We start from the raw sequence: 19,815 nt of genomic DNA, 5'->3' as shown, positions 1-19,815 counted from the left end.
GATTCCTTCAACGCAAGTAAAGATACTATAGAATGTCCTGTTTTTGCTAATTATATGTTAATGTTGAACGACGAAATTGAGCAAGAAGCTACAATTGCAGCTGAGATTGCTAGAGACAGTTCTCAAGACAGTCAAACTTCTGCTCCGTTGAGTCAGGATCCACTAGGAGAACCAATTGTTCAAAATGAAGCAGCAACTGCTATTCAAGAGGTGGAAACAGCAATGTATCACGCTCAAGAAGATGTAACAAACTTAGGAAACTTGGAAGAACAACTAAATGTTGAGCAGAAACAAATATATGAGCAAGTGAGAGAACAGATTAACCATGGATTACTTCATGAAAAGAAAGAGTGCTCTTGCTCATCATTTCAACCTATCCGAATGTACGTGAGTGGACAAGATGGAACAGGAAAAAGTTTTTTAATTAACGTAATTAAAACTTATCTACAGAAAACAACTGAGTCTCATTTGTCTTGTGTTGTCACTGCTCCAACTAGGTTGGCGGCGCACAATATTAAAGGAATTACTTTATATCGTTTATTAATGCTATCAGTAGAGCATGAAATCAAATTGGAATACTACAAGCTATCTGGAGAAGCTTGTTGTGAAGTTTCAAGAGTGTTGAAGAAAATGAAACTTCTCATTCTTGATGAGGTAAGCATGGTATCAAACTTAATGCATGCTTGTTTTTTTGCATTTAAGAATGCAGCAAATTATTAAAACAGAGTATGACGTATTATTTGGAGGAAAGCATGTCATAGTTTTTGGAGATCCACTACAACTTACTCATGTAAAAGGACAACCAGTGTTTAAAACACTGGCGCATGAAGATACCAGAAAGTCTTTGGGGAGCATTGGAAATGTTAACATTTGGTCATTTTATTAATATAAGGAACTTATTACAAATATGCGTCAGGCAAATGATGCTGATTATGGAAATATTCTTCAAGATATAAGAATTGGCAAGGTGACAAAACATGGCACACAAGCTTTACAGAGACGATTACTTTCCAATTTGTTTCCAAATGAAAATATTGTTCTTGAGAAAATATATATGAGAATTGCAGAAAACAAATCTGTAATCTGCTTAATGCCAACACTGCGTGAATGTTCTATATTCAGTGAAGACATTTTAAAGTTGGAAAATGAAGAAATTATTAAATTGAAAGCTATTGATAAAATAGAACATGAAGAACATGAAGGAATCACTATTATTTTGACTGAAAAGTTGAAGAGGAAATTTCATTCTTTAGAGAAATCGATAAGTAAAACAGATGGTTTAGAAAATAATTTATATGCATGTGTAAACTGTACGGTAATTATACGACATAATTTGAATGTGGAAACAGGTTTAGTAAATGGAGCAATGGGTAAAATTGTTGATTTTGTTAATTATGTAAATAGAGATGGTATTTAATTTTTGAAAATCAAATTTGATGAAATTGAAGAGGTACAACAATTTAGTCGTTGTTCAGCTCTGTTTTTGCTTTTAAAAGATTTGTATGTTCGTAGGAAACAGTTTCCTATTTATTTGGCGTATGTGGACACCATTCATAAATCTCAAGGTTTAAGTGTAGATAGTGCTTTAGTGAATATTTGAAGTACCGTGTTTAAAGAAGGTATGGCATATGTTGCTTTGTCTTGAGTGAGAAGTTTATCTGGATTGTACTTGATTGATTTTGATGAGACAAAAATTAGTGCAGATGAGAATTGTGTGAAAGAGTATAATAGGTTAAGAAGAGAATATACGCCCAATTTAATTCAATGTCCAGTATTTGAAAAGCGTGTAGTAGGTAGAAAAAGAAGATTTGAGAATATCTGTAGTGAAGCTGTAGAGAAAGAAAAAAAACAAGATGAAGTTGTGATTGCAAGCAAAAAGAAAAAGGACAGTGTTGAAGACATGTTGGTTATCAGTTTGAAAATAGTTCAGGTGTCAACTGCTATGCTAATGTAGTTGTTAATGTTGTTTTTTTTCTTGTAAGTTTGCAACAGAAAATTGTTGAAAATTGGGAAGAAAGATTCTGTTCATTGTTGTATTCTGTTTATGAGAAATGTAGTAGTGATAAAAGTAAAGTACAAAGTGTTTTTGATATTCAAAATGTTTTGGACATATGCTCGGGTTGTACTCAATTTATGCAGAATATTCAGCAAGATTGTCAGGAATTTTTAATGTATATGCTTGTTATATTAGAAGATGAAGGTATAGATATTGAAAACCTTTTTGGCCTTTCTTATAAATGGCAACATGACTGTGAAAATTGTTTGTTTACATGTAGCACTAACATAGACAGTGAAAGTTTTATATATCTGAGTTTACCAGACTGTGAATCAGTGTCTTTTAACAATCTAGTTAGAGGAGCAAGTCAAAACATGAAGTGTAGCCAATGTAAATCAGAAATGGCATCAACATTATTTATACAAAGATATGGACAGTATGTATTTTTAATGCTGTAATGTTGTGGAGCTGATGGAAGAAAATTGGAAACTTTAATTACAAATTTTATAGCTACTCAAGTATCAATATCAGGAAGAAATTTTGTAGCTGTAGCAATTATTTTTCATGATGGACCTTGTACAACATCTGGACATTATACTGTTTATTTAAAATGTCTGAAAGGTTGAATACATTGTAATGATTGTCCATTGGTTTTTAAACAATGTTTGCCTAAAGAGTTACCAAATTCTTACCTAATATTTTTAAAGTCAACATTTTAGGAACAAAATGTGGCCTTTCAGGATTACTGCTGTTAAGGTCTGGTGTTGTAGAGTACTTTGTAAGTGAGGGTGAGGAGCTTGAAGGTGATCCTCTTGTTGCGTGGTAGTTGATGTGGTTGATGTGGCTGCGTCAGGGGACATTGATGATCAGACGGGCGGAAGTCTTTTGGACTCGTTGTAGTCGTTGTAGGTGTTTGTCCGAGTTGAGATTCAGAGAGTTGATCCTTATACAGTTGGTGATGTCTTTTGGTGGTATGTGGCTCCTTGGAGAGGGAGAAGATGAGATGTGTGTTGTTGTCTTAGTAGATAGTGTTCAGGTTGTGATGGCGGGCCACTTGTGTGAGGGTGCCATGTAGATGTTGAATAGCGTCAAGTTGAGGGATGAGCCCTGGGGGACGTTGCAAATGATGTTGCTGGTTTTGGATCAGAAAGGTGGGAGACGGATGCTGAGGATTAGTATTGAAGAACTTCCAAGCTAAGAAATTTAGATATACTATTTGGCCATGAGGAAAAGTATGTAAAACCATTAAGGACTATTTGTTGTATATTTTGTCAGCATATATTTGTAAAAAAACTTTATTTGCAGTGTATGAAATTTAATGATAGTGTTTTGTTATTTTAAGATTGTTTGACATATCTCATAGTTATGCAAGAAATTGCTGTTAGAAAAAAACATTTAACATATGTTTTATTTCTATTTTTAAGATTGTTAATGAGAATGTTGAATGTTTTTGTTAGGATAATCTTTTTGATTGTCTTTTTTCTGCCAGTTGTTATGTGATGAGTACTATTGAACTCACTGTTTCTAGTGAAATTCAATATATTCTGAGAACAGCAAAAAAGGCAAATGAAATGCTTTACAAAATTTTTTGTGTTGTAAAAGGTATATTGTAACTGTATTTTTTTTGTCTTCCACAGATGCTAATTATATAATATATCATTTTTGTATTATTTATTATGTTTAAGGTAAATATAAGTAACTGTTAGAAATGGTCAATGGAATGTGCTTCTACAGAGCTGAAGTAACAAAACATGGATGGAGTACATAAGTGTGTAAAGATGGTTTGTATCTTTTAAAGACATTTCAAAAATTAATATATATATATACTGAGTCTACCAGTATTCTTTGCAGTTTACTACAACACATCTACTAGTTTGGAACAAGTAAGGCGAATAGACATATTGTACTTTTTTTAGTTCTGCATTTTGTTATAACAGCCTGAGTTTTTTCCTATAGTGATAAGGGGTGACTGGTTTGAAAATTTAAGAAAATTAAAAAACTAAACATTCACATAAATAGTTATATTTATATAATCTTATAAAGTAGTTGAGAATGGTATTTGTATCATATTTTTAAAGGGCAAAATAGTTGATAACGCTAGTTTTGAGTTATGTATTAGGAAAAATGATAAAATGAAGTGTTTATGTTTTTGTACAAGGACCTACAATATAAGAAATTCAATATGGAAAAACAACAGAACAATATGGAAGATGATTTCAAAATTAGAGTCTCATAGAAGAGCTAAACATACCTTTAACGGGTAGCGAGAATGAAGACGAAGAAATTAGTGCTGTAGATATCAGCTGTGATTTCCTAGACGAAACCTTGGATGCTGATTTTGTAGAAGCATTAGATGACATCAAGTTTGATCATATAACTTTTCAAATTGATAACCAGGAAAATGAAATACCTGATGAAATTATTTTAGAAGCTCTATTAAATTATGAGATGTTACAAGAATAAATTTATTATTATATAATAATAATGGTTTGAGTACTTTGTATTAAATAAATTCACTGTAATAAAAGTGTAGCACTTTTAGATTCTCTTACACATTTTTTTAATTATTTGCCCAGTCTGTATCCTCTACACTTCCTTCAAACACTCTGTTACTGTTGTTTTAGTATTGTAGTGAGCCATTTAGCAGAATGCCCTTATCTCTGCACTGTGCTAAAAATGAAGCTCTTTTAAATTCATTCAGACACTCTCCTTGCAGAACTGTAATTATCCAGTCGGTACCCAAGTAATCATGGAGCAAAGTAGGCCTTAGGCCATGGACTGCTTTAAAAGGCTATAGACTATGCATGCAGTCTTCTATGTACCTGCAAACTTGTTTTTATACCTTCAATTCTTTAGTCTGTATCCTTAGACTTTCACCAAACACTGTCACACTACTGTTTCAATATTGTAGTGAGCCATTCAGCAGTATTTGCTTATCTATGCACTGTGGTAAAACTGAAGCTGTTATAGATTCAGTCAGGCACTTTCCTTGCTGAACTGTAAACATCCACTCAGTACCTAAGTACTCATGCTTTAAAATAGACCTTAGGCCATGGAGTGCTTCAAACCCCAATAGACTATGCATGCAGTCTTTTATGCACCTGCAAACTTGTGTTTTATACCTTCTATTCCCCAGTCTGTATACTTACACTTTCATGAAACACACTGTGATTGCTGATTCAGTATTGTACTGAGCTATTCAGCAGAATGTCCTTATCTATGCACTGTGCTAAAAATGAAGCTCTTATAAATTCAGTTAGTCACTCTCCTTGTAGAATTGTAATCATCCAGTCAGTACCCAAGTAATTATGGAGCAAAGTAGACCTTAGGCCATGGACTGCTTAAAACCCTTATAGACTATGGTTGCAGTCTTCTATGTACCTGCAAACTTGTTTTTTATACCTTCAATTCCCCAGTCTGTACCCATGATTCGAGTAGGCACCGAAGCGAGAATTATCGAGTCCGTGGACATTTGGGCTCAAGACCCTGCCGCGTCGGGAATTGAACCCTGGTCCCGGGTCTGAACTCTGCTTCAGGGTCTGCCTCCTCTAACCAGTGAGCCACACTTCTCCTTGCTGTGAAAGCGGTGCATTGCTTGACTTGCATTGCAAGCGCAACATGTTAGGGTTTGGGGTTAGTCCCTTTTTAGTGACCATGCCTTGACATCACATGACTTGTGGCAAGTAGGATAAATGTTTGGTCCTACCTCTACTTCAATGCTTGATATTGCCGTTTGTTCAGATTCCTGTATCCTGGCTGTTGGTTGCTGCTTGAAGACGATTCCTGTTATTCGGATTCCTTTTGTTTTTCCCCTTTCTCACGGGCTCGTGAGAAGGGTATTTTTAGTCCCTGCTGGTATTGACTGCCCCCTTTCCCCCCTTTAGTTAGCGAGTATCGGGTCCCGGGGTTTCCCTTTCCCTTTCCGTTCCTTGTTTGCTTTTCCCTGAGTTTGCCTTGGTTCTGGGTGTTCGGGGGCTCCGGTTCACTGTGGCATTCTAAAGACCTTTTCTGCCCTTGTTAAGTGGGGTTTTGTGATAACGCAAGGAGTAAACGAAGCTTTGCTTCGTTTCAGTGCGTCTTTGTTTAGACGCCGCTTTGCTTCGTTTTAGGCGGAAGTGACGTTTTAGGTCACTCCGCGAAGGCTTTGTTGTTGAACGCCGGGATTTTCTGTATCCCCAATTTGTAATTATCTGTTCCTGCCCCCTTAGTCAAACCTGCAAAAAACAGAGAGATTTTTTTCTGGCAATTGTACTACTCATTGCAAGTCCTTTTTTTCCCCTCGTTGTATATTTATTAAGGACACTGACTGAAGTACTCCCAACTGATTATCTGCTATAAGACACTTTACTGCAGATTCCAGAGTGCCACATTTTTTGTACTCTATACCTTTACGAAGCAAAGCCTGCGCTTCACACTGGTAAGAGGGGTTGTGTATGTTTGGCAAGGCATGGTCATTGGATATTGGGGTTGTGATTTGTCTGTGTGGAACATATATACATGAAGGGTTTGTTTCTTTCCCTGTTGTACATAGGTGCAGAAGCGTAAAGGAGGGAGCTGTGTCCTATTGTAAATAAAGGGTGGAAGACTTGGTGTCTCCTCAGCATTACCACCCTCTTTTCATGTTCATTGGCGCCCTCATAGTGGTTGTCCTGTGAGTGTCCAGTGGGCAGGGGAAGGGGACTGGTGCATGCTACGTTCCTGCAGTGCTTGGGCTGGTCGGAATCCAACAGAATATCAAGCCCACGATAAATAGCACTGCCCGGACTAGCATGGATGAGGATGGGAATCCGTTAGGTGGGGGTACAGGTGGTCCCTCAATGCAGGATATAATAGGAGCCGTGCATACCCTACAGGCACAGGTGCAGGAGTTACAACAAGAGAATGTAGGATTAAAACAGGAATTGGTGGCAGTAAGAGCCAGAGAACACTCACAACACAGGGGGATGGGCCCTGTTGTACAGCCTGCTACCTTTCAGTATGGGGGTGGGGCGGGACAAAGTACTGCTGGTGGCAGCAATCCTATAGCCGTAACGGTAACAACCCCTGTTGCAGTGCCCTTAGCCCCCCCTGAGAGATTCACAGGAGAGAGCGATAAGTTCGGGATGTTTATGAATCAGTATCAGCTGCACTTTATGTGTAGAACAAGTGCCTTTCCCGATGATTCTGCGAAAGTCGCTTTTATACTGTCATATCTGGCTGGTAACGTGGCCCAATGGGCGATTCCCTTGGTGGACAGCAATGACCGTGTGCTGTATATTTATTCGGCATTTAAAGAGTTGATGCGGGGTCTGTTCGCTAAACATGCGTTTATGCAGGCTAGTGATGCGGAGCTCTTGAAGTTACGGCAGGGCAGGCAGGACTTATTGTCTTATATAGCTACCTTTAATCGATTGGTAGCCGAGACACATTGGCCAATTGAGAAAAGGACGTCCCTGTTTTATCAGGGGCTTTGTGAAGAGCTTAAGGACATAGTGTCACAGGTGGTGGATCCGCCTGAGGATTGTGCGGCATTCATAGATTTGGTGGTCAAGTTGAATCATCGAGTGACGGAACGGCATGGAGAACGTAGTCGGTTCCTATCTTCACGAGGTAGTTACGTGAAAACAGAGGCGAAGTCAGGAGGGGAGAATAAAACAGTACCCGAACCTATGGAGATAGGAGGGGTAAGGGGCCCCATGACCTCGGAGGAGAAAAAGAGGAGGAGAGAGAAGAATCTGTGTCTTTATTGTGGCCAGGGAGGCCATTTTGCAAGGGACTGTCCTGTGAAACCATCAGGTGCAGGGTTCGGTAAAAGGGTGGCTTGTATACAGGTGGATCTAGGTACAAGTGATGGACGGAATAAACAGTATGAGGTCGTAGGGGCTTTGGATCAAGCCCCAAGACATTTTGTTATCAACTCTCATTTGCTGCTTCCAGCACAGAAACATGTCCTTGTATCGGTGTTGCTGGATTCCGGCGCTACCGGGAATTTCATAGACATCTCAATGGCCGAGAAATTGATGGTTCCGTGTCATCTTAAAGAACAACCTGAGCCAGTGAGGGCTATTGATGGGACAGAGCTGACATCTGGATGTATCACCCGACAGACCGCTCCCCTCTGTTTGTTGTGTGAGAATGGGCATTCGGAAATGGTGATATTTGATTTAATAGATGCTCCTTCTTTTGAGTTGGTGTTGGGGGTCCCGTGGCTGCAGAAGCATAACCCCAAGATTGACTGGGTACAGAGATTAGTGACATTAGACTCGGTGCATTGTTTGAGGAATTGCTATACCATGGCAGCCGAGCGGGTTGATCCTCTGTCCTGTGCTGTGGTTGATGTGAGGTCTGTCCCGCCACAGTATTCTGCTTATCGTGATGTATTTGACAAGGGATGTGCCCAAGGTCTTCCACCGCATCGGTCATATGACTGTAAGATCGATTTAGTACCTGGGGTTCCGCTGCCATGCAGTCGAGTCTACGCACTGTCTGAACCCGAAGAAATACATCTGAAGGCTTACATTGATGAGATGTTACAGCTTGGTTTCATTCGTCCCTCTTCCTCGCCCGTGTCATCGGCTATATTTTTCATTCCTAAGAAGGAAGGGTCTTTGAGGGCATGTGTTGATTATAGAACTCTGAACACAGCCACTGTAAAGAATAGGTACCCTCTTCCGCTCATCTCCGTGTTACTGGACCAGCTCCGCAAAGCTACGGTGTTTACCAAATTAGATTTGCGGGGCGCTTACCATCTAATAAGGGTTCGGCCCGGAGATGAGTGGAAGACGGCTTTTAAAACAAAGTACGGACTGTTCGAATACACCGTGATGCCGTTCGGCCTGTGCAATGCGCCAGCGGCGTTTCAGTTTTTTATCAATGAGGTCCTCAGCAAATATCTAGATCATACAGTCATAGTATATCTGGATGATATACTTGTTTCCTCAGAGAACGGGGCCGAACATACCGAGAATGTGTTACAGGTGTTACAAACTCTGCAGGATCATCATCTGTACGCTAAGCTGGAGAAGTGCCAGTTCAGTTCCCCTGAAGTAGAGTTATTGGGGTTCATTATCTCGGCGGGAGGTATACGGATGGACCCAAAGAAGATCCAGGCCATAGAGACCTGGCCAGTGCCGACTACTGTGAAGCAAATACAGGTGCTTCTAGGTTTTGCCAATTTTTATCGGCGATTTATATCGCATTTTTCCGATATAGTGGCTCCTATGACCCGACTCTTGAGAAAGGGCGTCCCCTTTGATTGGACTGATGAGACTCAGGATGCTTTTCGATTGCTGTTGAGACAGTTTATGTCTGCACCAGTATTGGTGCATCCTGATCCTGCTCTGACGTTCTTCGTAGAAACTGATGCCTCCTTGTGTGCCGTAGGTGGGGTGTTGTCGCAACGTGATGAAACCACTGGTCATATGCACCCAATTGCGTTCTTTTCTAAAACCTTGTTGCCGGCGGAACGTAATTACACTGTGGCAGAACGTGAACTGCTGGCGGTCAAACTGGCATTTGAGGAATGGCGCCACTATTTATGGGGTGCTAGACATGTAATCACCATCTACACCGACCATAAAAACCTAGAGTTCTTTCGTTCTGCCAGGGCAATAACTCCTTGTCAGATGAGATGGGTCTTATTCTTTAACGAATATGACTTCATCATAACTTACAGACCTGCAGCCCAACAGGTTAAATCTGATGCTCTTTCTCGGATACATGTTGATCCGAAGGAAGAAGGCTCCTTGAGTGAAAGTAGGGCTATGATTGCGGGAGAAAGGATTATAGGGGCATTGGTTGTGGAGGATTTCCCTGCTTTAGTGAAAGAGCAGTTGAGCCAATTGGATCTGGCTCCTTGGTTGTCCGTGTCCCAGGTCACAGAAAAGGAGGGGCTTTTGTATCACGAGGGCAGATTGTTTGTTCCCCCCTTGTTGAGGGAGATGGTTTTGGAGTGGTGTCATTCCTCTGCCTTGGTAGCTCATCCAGGGATAAGAAAAACAAAGGAATTGTGCATGAGGTGGTTTTGGTGGGAGTCCATGACCAGTGACATTATGGGATATGTGAGTGCTTTTCCTGTTTGTGCTATCAGCAAGCCCTCGCATTGTAAACCCTCAGGACTCTTCCAACCCTTGGCAGTACCACCTGCCCCATGGCATACTATAAGTATGGATTTTGTGACCGAATTACCTTCTGTCTCTGGCTACACCGCCATATTGGTGGTGGTGGATTTGTTCACCAAGATGGCGCACTTCATTCCGCTTTCTAAAATCCCTACAGCAAAGGAGATGGCGGTGGTCTTTATGTCGTCGGTCGTGCGGTTACATGGGTTGCCTGCTGTGATAATATCGGACAGGGGGGCACAGTTCGTTTCTCATTTTTGGACTGAGTTGTGTTTGGTGCTCAAGACTGAGATACGATTATCCTCGGCTTACCATCCACAGTCTGATGGTCAGACTGAGCGAACTAACCAGACGATGGAACAATATTTGAGGTGTCTGGTTGCTTCTTTATCTTGTGATTGGGTGACAGCTCTACCCATTGCGGACTTTGCTTATAACAACAGTTTGCATTCCGCACTGGGCATGACTCCTTTTTATTGTTCGCTTGGGTACCATCCTAGAGCGGTAGCTGTTCAACCCACGGGACGCGTGCCAGCCATCGATGACGTGTGTGGGCGGCTGAGAGAAATATGGGGTTTGGCCAGGGACAGTTTGCTGGAGGCTAAGGCAGCTATGAAAGCACAGGCAGATAAACATTGAGTCCCTGCTCCTACATACAAGACGGGAGATTTAGTGTGGCTGGCATCACGCAACCTGCGATTGCATGGGTCTCGCAAGTTGCAACCCCGGTTTGTGGGTCCGTTTCCAACACTACAGATCATTAACCCAGTGGCAATGAAGCTCAGGTTACCACAGGACTACGGGGTACACCCTGTATTTCATACATCGTTGCTAAAACCCTATATACTCTCGGCTCAGGTGTTGCCTCCTCCTCCCCCTGTGGTGATTGATGGGCAAGTGGAATTTGAGGTTCAGGCTATCCTAGATTCCAAGCGGGTCAGGGGTCGCCGTTTCTACCTGGTGGATTGGAAAGGGTACACACAGGAGGACAGGACGTGGGAACCAGCTGGGGGGGTGCATGCCCCACGTTAGGTTCGGTTATTTCACAGACAGCACCCCTTGAAACCCCGTCCAGTGGGGAGAATCATTGGGGGGGTACTGTTAGGGTTTGGGGTTAGTCCCTTTTTAGTGACCATGCCTTGACATCACATGACTTGTGGCAAGTAGGATAAATGTTTGGTCCTACCTCTACTTCAATGCTTGATATTGCCGTTTGTTCGGATTCCTGTATCCTGGCTGTTGGTTGCTGCTTGAAGACGATTCCTGTTATTCGGATTCCTTTTGTTTTTTCCCTTTCTCACGGGCTCGTGAGAAGGGTATTTTTAGTCCCTGCTGGTATTGACTGCCCCCTTTTCCCCCTTTAGTTAGCGAGTATCGGGTCCCGGGGTTTCCCTTTCCCTTTCCGTCCCTTGTTTGCTTTTCCCTGCGTTTGCCTTAGTTCTGGGTGTTCGGAGTCTCCCGTTCACTGTGGCATTCTAAAGACCTTTTCTGCCCTTGTTAAGTGGGGTTTTGTGATAACGCAAGGAGTAAACGAAGCTTTGCTTTGTTTCAGTGCGTCTTTGTTTAGACGCCGCTTTGCTTCGTTTTAGGCGGAAGTGACGTTTTAGGTCACTCCGCGAAGGCTTTGTTGTTGAACGCCGGGATTTTCTGTATCCCCAATTTGTAATTATCTGTTCCTGCCCCCTTGGTCAAACCTGCAAAAAACGAAGGTTTTTTTTTCTGGCAATTGTACTACTCATTGCAAGTCCTTTTTTTCCCCTCGTTGTATATTTATTAAGGACACTGACTGAAGTACTCCCAACTGATTATCTGCTATAAGACACTTTACTGCAGATTCCAAAGTGCCACATTTTTTGTACTCTATACCTTTACGAAGCAAAGCCTGCGCTTCACACTGGTAAGAGGGGTTGTGTATGTTTGGCAAGGCATGGTCATTGGGTATTGGGGTTGTGATTTGTCTGTGTGGAACATATATACATGAAGGGTTTGTTTCTTTCCCTGTTGTACATAGGTGCAGAAGCGTAAAGGAGGGAGCTGTGTCCTATTGTAAATAAAGGGTGGAAGACTTGGTGTCTCCTCAACATTACCACCCTCTTTTCATGTTCATTGGCGCACTCATAGTGGTTGTCCTGTGAGTGTCCAGTGGGCAGGGGAAGGGGACTGGTGCATGCTACGTTCCTGCAGTGCTTGGGCTGGTCGGAATCCAACACAACACAGCTCCAGCAATGCTCTTGGGGCCCTATGCTCACAATGCTGTGTCAATCCGTACACCTATTTCAAGCAGGTGCAGGGTTTTGAAGCAGCATAAGCCCAAAAGTGACTGAATGAAATCGTATAGATTTCACTCAGTCACTTTTAGGATCGTTCCTGCACCAGAACTCCCCCTGCGCAGGAAAGTCTCCTTCTGGCGCAGGGCTTTACAATGTGATGCACCTTCCATATGCGTCACATTGTAAATACCACACACCATGGCACATCTTTTGCACCATCACTGTAAAAGAGGCACAAGGGGGTTGTAAATCCGCCCCTAACACATACAAATTCACCCAGGCAGTTTCACCAGTAGTGCAAATTGAAGCATAGACTTGTAACATATGTATGTGCATATGTTACATTCAAGTGCTTCGGAGGTACTACTGTATACTATAGGTAAACACTTTATAGATTTATGCTGTAGCACTTCCTTATAGTTCTGCACTTTCACATTCACCATACACTAGTAATTTATTTATTCATTCATTTATGCACTACACATTCATTCAGACAAAGTTTTACACACTATCATAGAAATATAGCTCTTTCTTTGACCAGTGGAGGTAGTTCTGAGAAGAACTGTTTTTTTTTACTTTTTTGTTTTCTATTTTTTTGGTATTTTTTTAACATTTTTTTTTGTTTTTGTTTTTTTAAACAAAAAAATGAAACTAGAACCAGAAAAAGCGTGGAACATCAACAAAACAGTAAAAAAAAATGATTATTGACGAGAACAAAGGTGGTCCCGTTTCTTGCGGAGAATGAGTTCAATGGATTGTTCTCCATAGCACAGTAGTTTGTTGCAAAATTTGCAATGAACAATCAGGTCTGCAAATTCAAGTTGTATATTTGCAAGCATATCGCTTGGTGGTGGGGTTGGTGGTGGTGCATTTGATGTACTGGGAAGAGCAGATGTAAATGTAAATGTAGGTGTACTTATATAGCGCAAACCTGTCACCCAAAGGGCATCCTGGCGCTTGCTTAGGGAACCCGTCCTGGTATTCCCCTGTGAGAAACCCCGGCAGGGTGTCCACAAGGTGAAAGCAGGCATCCCGCCGCGAGGGGCCGTAGTGGAGATTAAGCAAGCTATTGCCCAGAGTTGCAGAGTGTGACCCCGTGATTTGAGTAGGCACCGGAGTGAGAATTGTCGAGTCCGTGGAATTTTTGAGCCCGAGACCCGCCGAGGCGGGGAATCGAACCCTGGTCCACGGTCGATCTCAGCTTCCGGGTCTGCCGCCTCTAACCACTGAGCCACGCTTCTCCACAAATCCAGATCCATGGTCCTCCTGCAACCTTCGAGTTTGAACTCTGGCATAGTTGTTTGGATGAAGATTCTTGACATGGCGCACCATGCTAGCAGTGCCGAAAGAGTACTTTTTGGTGGGGTCACCCCTGGAAACAGTAACCTGCAAATTTTGTAGGTCACCTTGGGAGCATTGACCTTTTTTTGTTCTTGCGGACATGTGAAAAATTTCCAGATAACTGCTTCCTTGCGCTTCTTCTAAGGCTCCTCAGGTACAAAATGTTCCTCAGAGGAATATTCTGAAGAAGAGTCATCCCTTGCAGCCATGGTGATTTGTTCTTCCAAATGACTTGAGATCTACAGAAGAGATGCTTCTTCTTAGAAAGTCAAAGTAGAATGATTAAAATGGGAGGGGTCTTTCAACACTTGGACTAGGAAGTGTTATGAACCAATCAAATCTCTTCTTTCAAAGTCACATGGCTTTGCGTATGCTTACGGTGTGCTTACCGTGCTCTTACGCTGCCAGTACGTACGACGTACGGCCGCGATTTCCATAATTGCTTTTAAAAGTAATATACGCTTATTTAAAGTTTAAAAAAACAATTTTCATGATTATCCCAGATAATGTCTTCCATTAATATGTACATTTAATACATAAATATATGTTTTTAAACAATTAGAAACTTCGGGCCGTACGGGGCGCTGTACATGATGACATGCGGAAGCGTTGATGTGACGTGTGACGTCAAAGCATATTCGTGACGTGGGCGCTGGTACACGCAGAGTACAATTACCTGTACAAAGTACGGTGCGATCACCGTACGTGTACGGTACGATTATCCCCCCAAAAAACCAATGAAAAAGGAATTATATAGAATTTAATTTTAATATATTGATTTTTTTTAATAAAAACAATATTTTTGAATTTAGTTTTGTTATTATTTTACATTAAGAATATGAAATATAACTTACAAAATAAAATAAATATAAATATTTATAATACAAATGTAGGAAATTAGTATAAAAAGAAAGAAATATAATATTTAATACATTTAAAAATTATCATTTACAAAACCTTTGAAATTCACTGAAAAAACTATAGGTTTTGCACAAGTTATAGTTAGGAATTAGCATTTAAAAAACCTTGCAAATTCACTGAAAAAACCATAGGTTTCACACACGGTACAGTTAGGAATTAGGATTTGAAATTGGGCGCTGACGAAAAGCATTAGCTGCCACTGTAACGGATGAAATAAAGCGAGCTGTCTTTCCAGAAAACCCCTTTGGCCTCTGAGTCCTTCTTTCACGGAGGGGCTTTTTCCGCAATATTTACTGCGCCTGCCAGGGACGTAGAACAGATGGCCCTGCAACACTAATGGTCCCGGGAAGAAACACTGGCAACCTGCTGCTTACAGCTTTGTGAGGTCGAGGTATCGACATTTCCGGCGACCGCCAGCAATCACGGAGCAATATGGGAAAACTGAGGTATTTACCTGCATTGGGCGTGAAGTCCGCATTGACTGCCCCTGCCCTGTCTGTTGTTCTGCGAGGCTGGAAGTTGCAGTACAAGGGGACCAAGGGAGACGGCCGTGGCATTCCCTCTGGATTGAAACCTCACAACCTACCTGCAAACCAGCACGAACCAACCGTTTTTCCTCACTCCTCCACACCACCCTCCCGGACTGGACGACACAGTGCCTTCTGGGAGTTGCAGTTTATCCATGGACACTGAACTACTACGGGTGTGACGACATCATTAGGGGGAGGAGTACCGAGTGCTGGAAAGTATTTAACACAGGTGGGAGCTTATGCGTGAACGACATTTTTCAGTGTTGGGTGCTGACGAAGGCTGAAGTGCCGAAATGCATTCGCCGCCACTGTAACGGACGAAATAAAGCGAGCTGTCTTTCCAGAAAACCCCTTTGGCCTCTGAATCCTTCTTTCACGGAGGGGCTTTTTCCGCAATATATATATATAGATATATATATATATATATTCACTGAAAAAACCGTAGGTTATAGACCATATATAGTTAGGAATTAGCATTTAAAAAACCTTATTTTACTCACACAAAACCATTGAAATTCCATATATAGTTAGTTGCACTAACTATATATCGCGCACCCGCAATCCACTGCTGATCATGTCACATATTACATCATTCATGACATGGTCAGTGACATCACTGATGACATCACTGATGACATCTCAAATGACATCACTGATGACATCATCCAGTGACTGTGTGTTTCTGTAAAGTTTAAATATGTTTTACATATTGAAGAATGAGTGGATGTATAAGTGTCTGAATAAAGGTTTTAGTAGGTGCGTGATTGACTGTATGAGTGAGTGATTAAATGCGTCTTACTGAATGCACGGGTTAGTGACTAAACTGTCTAAAAGTGTGCATCAGTATGTCTGTTGTTGTGCAAGCTGCTGCACGTGTTAATCAGTAGCTATATAAGTAGCTATATGGGTTATTGATTGGTTGCACAAGTATTTGTATGGGAGACTGAGTGTGTGTATGGCTGGCTGGGAGGTATGTGACTCTGTGCAGATCAATGTGTACTTGTATCAGTGATTCTATAAGAGAGTAACTATGTGTTAGTATATGTTTCAAAAATGTAAGGTGTTCTGTGTTTAACTGTATAGATGAGAAAATGGAAGTGTGATTGATTCTTTTCAGGACTGACTAGGTGTGTGAGTAACTCCATGGATGAGTGGCAGAGTGTGACTGTCTGCATAGGTGTATGAGTGCATATGATAGTGTTGTAATAATGAGTGACTGTATGTATGAGTGATAGTATGGGTGAATGTGTGTGTAGACATAGGAATCAGTGAGTGCGTATGTAGTAACTAGTATTGGTGTGTCAATGGTTTCAAAAATGATACTCTCTATTTAACACTGGGTGTAACGGAGGTTATATTAGAGTGTGAGGAGATGCATTGTATTATCACATGAATGATATCATCAGTGATGTGATCATTGATGTCAAGTGAGATGTCATCAGTGATGTCATTTGAGATGTCATCAGTGATGTCATCAGTGATGTCACTGACCATGTCATGAATGATGTAATATGTGACATGATCAGCAGTGGATTGCGGGTGCGCGATATATAGTTAGTGCAACTAACTATATATGGAATTTCAATGGTTTTGTGTGAGTAAAATAAGGTTTTTTAAATGCTAATTCCTAACTATATATGGTCTATAACCTACGGTTTTTTCAGTGAATTTTCAAGGTTTTGTAAATGCTAATTCCTAACTATATATGGTCTATAACCTATGGTTTTTTCAGTGAATTTCATTGGTTTTTTAACAGCTAATATCTGTAGCTGTAAAATGTATTCTTCTTTAAATCCAAAAATATATTTTATATGTTTATTAATAACTTTTTTTTTTAATATTTTTTTTTCTTCGTTCCCGCTTCGCGAATCGGGAAGCTTCCCGTTAGCTGACCTTGATGCCGCGAAATAGACCGCGAGCCGGTAAACGTTTCATTACCGCAACTGCCGCGTTAGAAAACAACATCGTGACGCCTCCCGTCCGCATGACGTTTCGCGTTGTCGCGTGATACGTCATATGACGTGCTACGTTAGCGAACTCGTACGCTTACCGAGTCGCAAAGCACAGGTTTCTGGAAGCAAACCGGGAGGCCCTGCAAAGCGCGTAACATACACACAGCAGGTCATGTGACTTGGTAATAACACTTTTCATTGGTTCATTTCACTTTCGGTTTCCTAATGATGTAAGACTAGGTCATATGATCTAAAATGAACACTTTTCATTGGTTGAGAACTATTTTTTTTCCCAAATGGTGAAAATCCCTCCTTCTTTCCTCACTCTGACTTTCATCATTGTGAGAGAAAGACCCTTTGTTACCAGTGAGCAATGGCTTCTTTACTAGCTTCAGCTGGTGCTTCCCCACCACCTCCACCACATCCAAGGAAGAGTGGACCACCTGCTAAAGTTATAATTCAGCAAGAAGACGAAGAAGAGGAACAGGATGACCTAGATAATCTCCCTATTATGGCCAGAAGATCTATTGTACCGGAAGTAACGGGACCAGAGGGCAGGGAGATGGTGCCAAATATACAAACGAGATTTCGTGAAGTAAAACAAGTCTGCGTACATTGCAGTGGATTCATTTGCTACGGAGAAAGTAGCATCACTCTGATCAACAGAGCTATTGACAATCATGCTCATGTTTGTCCGAAACTCCCCAAACAATAAATTCTTTTTTTTTGTTTTCTTGCTCCTGTTGAGCCCTTTACAATGAATCGTTTTCGTTGCCCCCTCCGAAAAAAAACAAAAAAAATATAAAACTGTTCAGAAAAATTCAAAAAAAGTAAAAAAATGTTCCGAAAAATAATAGAAAAAATATAAAACAACAAAAACAATAAAAAAAAAGTTCTTTTCAGAACTACCTCCCCGTTATTAAAAAATTGGTACAATATTTGCAACTGTGCCAACCTCTATTTCTCTTAGTTCGCTTCCCAGTTCGCTCCCCGGTACGCGAACCAGAAGCGAACCAAAATTTTTTTTTTTAAAAAAGAACAGTAAGTATAAGGGAAGGAAACAGACAGTTATGTTAAAAGAAAGACAGCTATAGGGGAGTAAACTAGAGATACTATTACCCGTAATCCACTGCTGATGATGTCACATATTACATCATTCATGACATGCTCAGTGACATCATCAGCAGAGGATTGCGGGTAACAGTATCCCTAGTTTATTCCCTATAGCTGTGTTTCTTTTAACATAACTGTCTGTTTCCTTCCCTTATACTTACTGTTCTTTTTAAAAAAAAATTTTTAGATCAGTCAGAAACAGTGAAAGTAATGAAATATAAAAGACTACGTAGAATATGAGCACTGTATGCAACAACTTTGACACTTACAGAAGACTCACCTTCTCCATGCCTCCTACACAGTTCTACATGTACATCATAAATGCAAACAGAACAGAATTAATTATACATGTTAAATGGTTTATTTTTGCTGTTCTCAGAATGTATCAAATTTCACTAAAACAGTGACTTGAAGGTATTCATCATATAACAGCGGGGAAAAAAAACACAATCAAAATGATTGTGTTTAAAAAACCCAAAAAACATTACAAATCAGAATTCAGAACTCCTTAAAGTTAACTTACTTTCCATGACGGCCAAGGATGTCCTATGAACAGCTTACACTCTGTTGTGCTGTTATTACTTTCAACCCGCCACTTTCTGAAAGAAAACCTCCATCGTTTTCAAAAACATGTTACATACAATAAATGACTTCTTGCTCTCTACCACAATTTTCCACAAGGCCAAATCTTGTCAGAGCCATGTATAACTCTTGGATTTCTTGTTAGCCAATCCCGTCTTTTCGCATTTCCGCAACTTTCAGAATTAAAATGTTGTAGATCATTTACACAATCCTGGACTAGTAATATCTTCCCCTTCTTGCTCAATCATGTTCTACATTTCCTATCACACTGATACTGCTTACTATGAAGCAGACTTACACTACCTTTATGACTAGTACAATTATTTAATTCTCTACATCACTTTTAATCACAAAGCAATGTAAAACAGTAGACAGCATTGCAGACTTACATTCCCTCTACTCCATGTTTTGATTGGCTGCTTCAATTAGCTTATAAAAAGAAACAGTTTTTCTGAACTCATTCAAAGTGCACGTATTTCTCCATAAAGTCCAGTGTTATGGTAAGAAGTTATGTCTCTGTACTACACTTATCCTCAAGGCCAAATCGTGTAGGAGCCATGAGAACTTCTTGAAATTCCTCAGAGCACATCCCGAGATTCTTTCCCTAAAATTTTGGTTTTAAAAACACCAGGTAAGAGTTTTTAAGGTCAAACGGCAATTTTTTTTTGAAAATTAAAACAGAATCATTGCAGAATGACCAGCCATTTCTACACTTTAAATAAGCTGTATAATGTCCTGATGTTATGGAAGGACCATCATGATATATAATTGCTACAGTTACAAAAGTCCTTCCTGATATTGACAACTGTGAAGCCACAAAATTTTTAATTAAAGTTGTCAATTTTGTTCCATCAGGCCTACATCGTTGGAACATTAAAATGACATACTGGCCATATGTTCGTATAAATAATGTGGACATCATTTCAGATTTACATTGGCTACACTCCATGTTGTGATCAGCTGCTTTTACTAGCTTATTAAAAGAGACTGATTTCCTGTCTGGCAAAGTTA

The sequence above is a fragment of the Lissotriton helveticus genome, chromosome 6 (genome assembly GCF_964261635.1).
Source record: "Lissotriton helveticus chromosome 6, aLisHel1.1, whole genome shotgun sequence".
Classification (NCBI taxonomy): Eukaryota; Metazoa; Chordata; class Amphibia; order Caudata; family Salamandridae; genus Lissotriton; species Lissotriton helveticus.
This window is presented reverse-complemented; position numbering follows the sequence as displayed.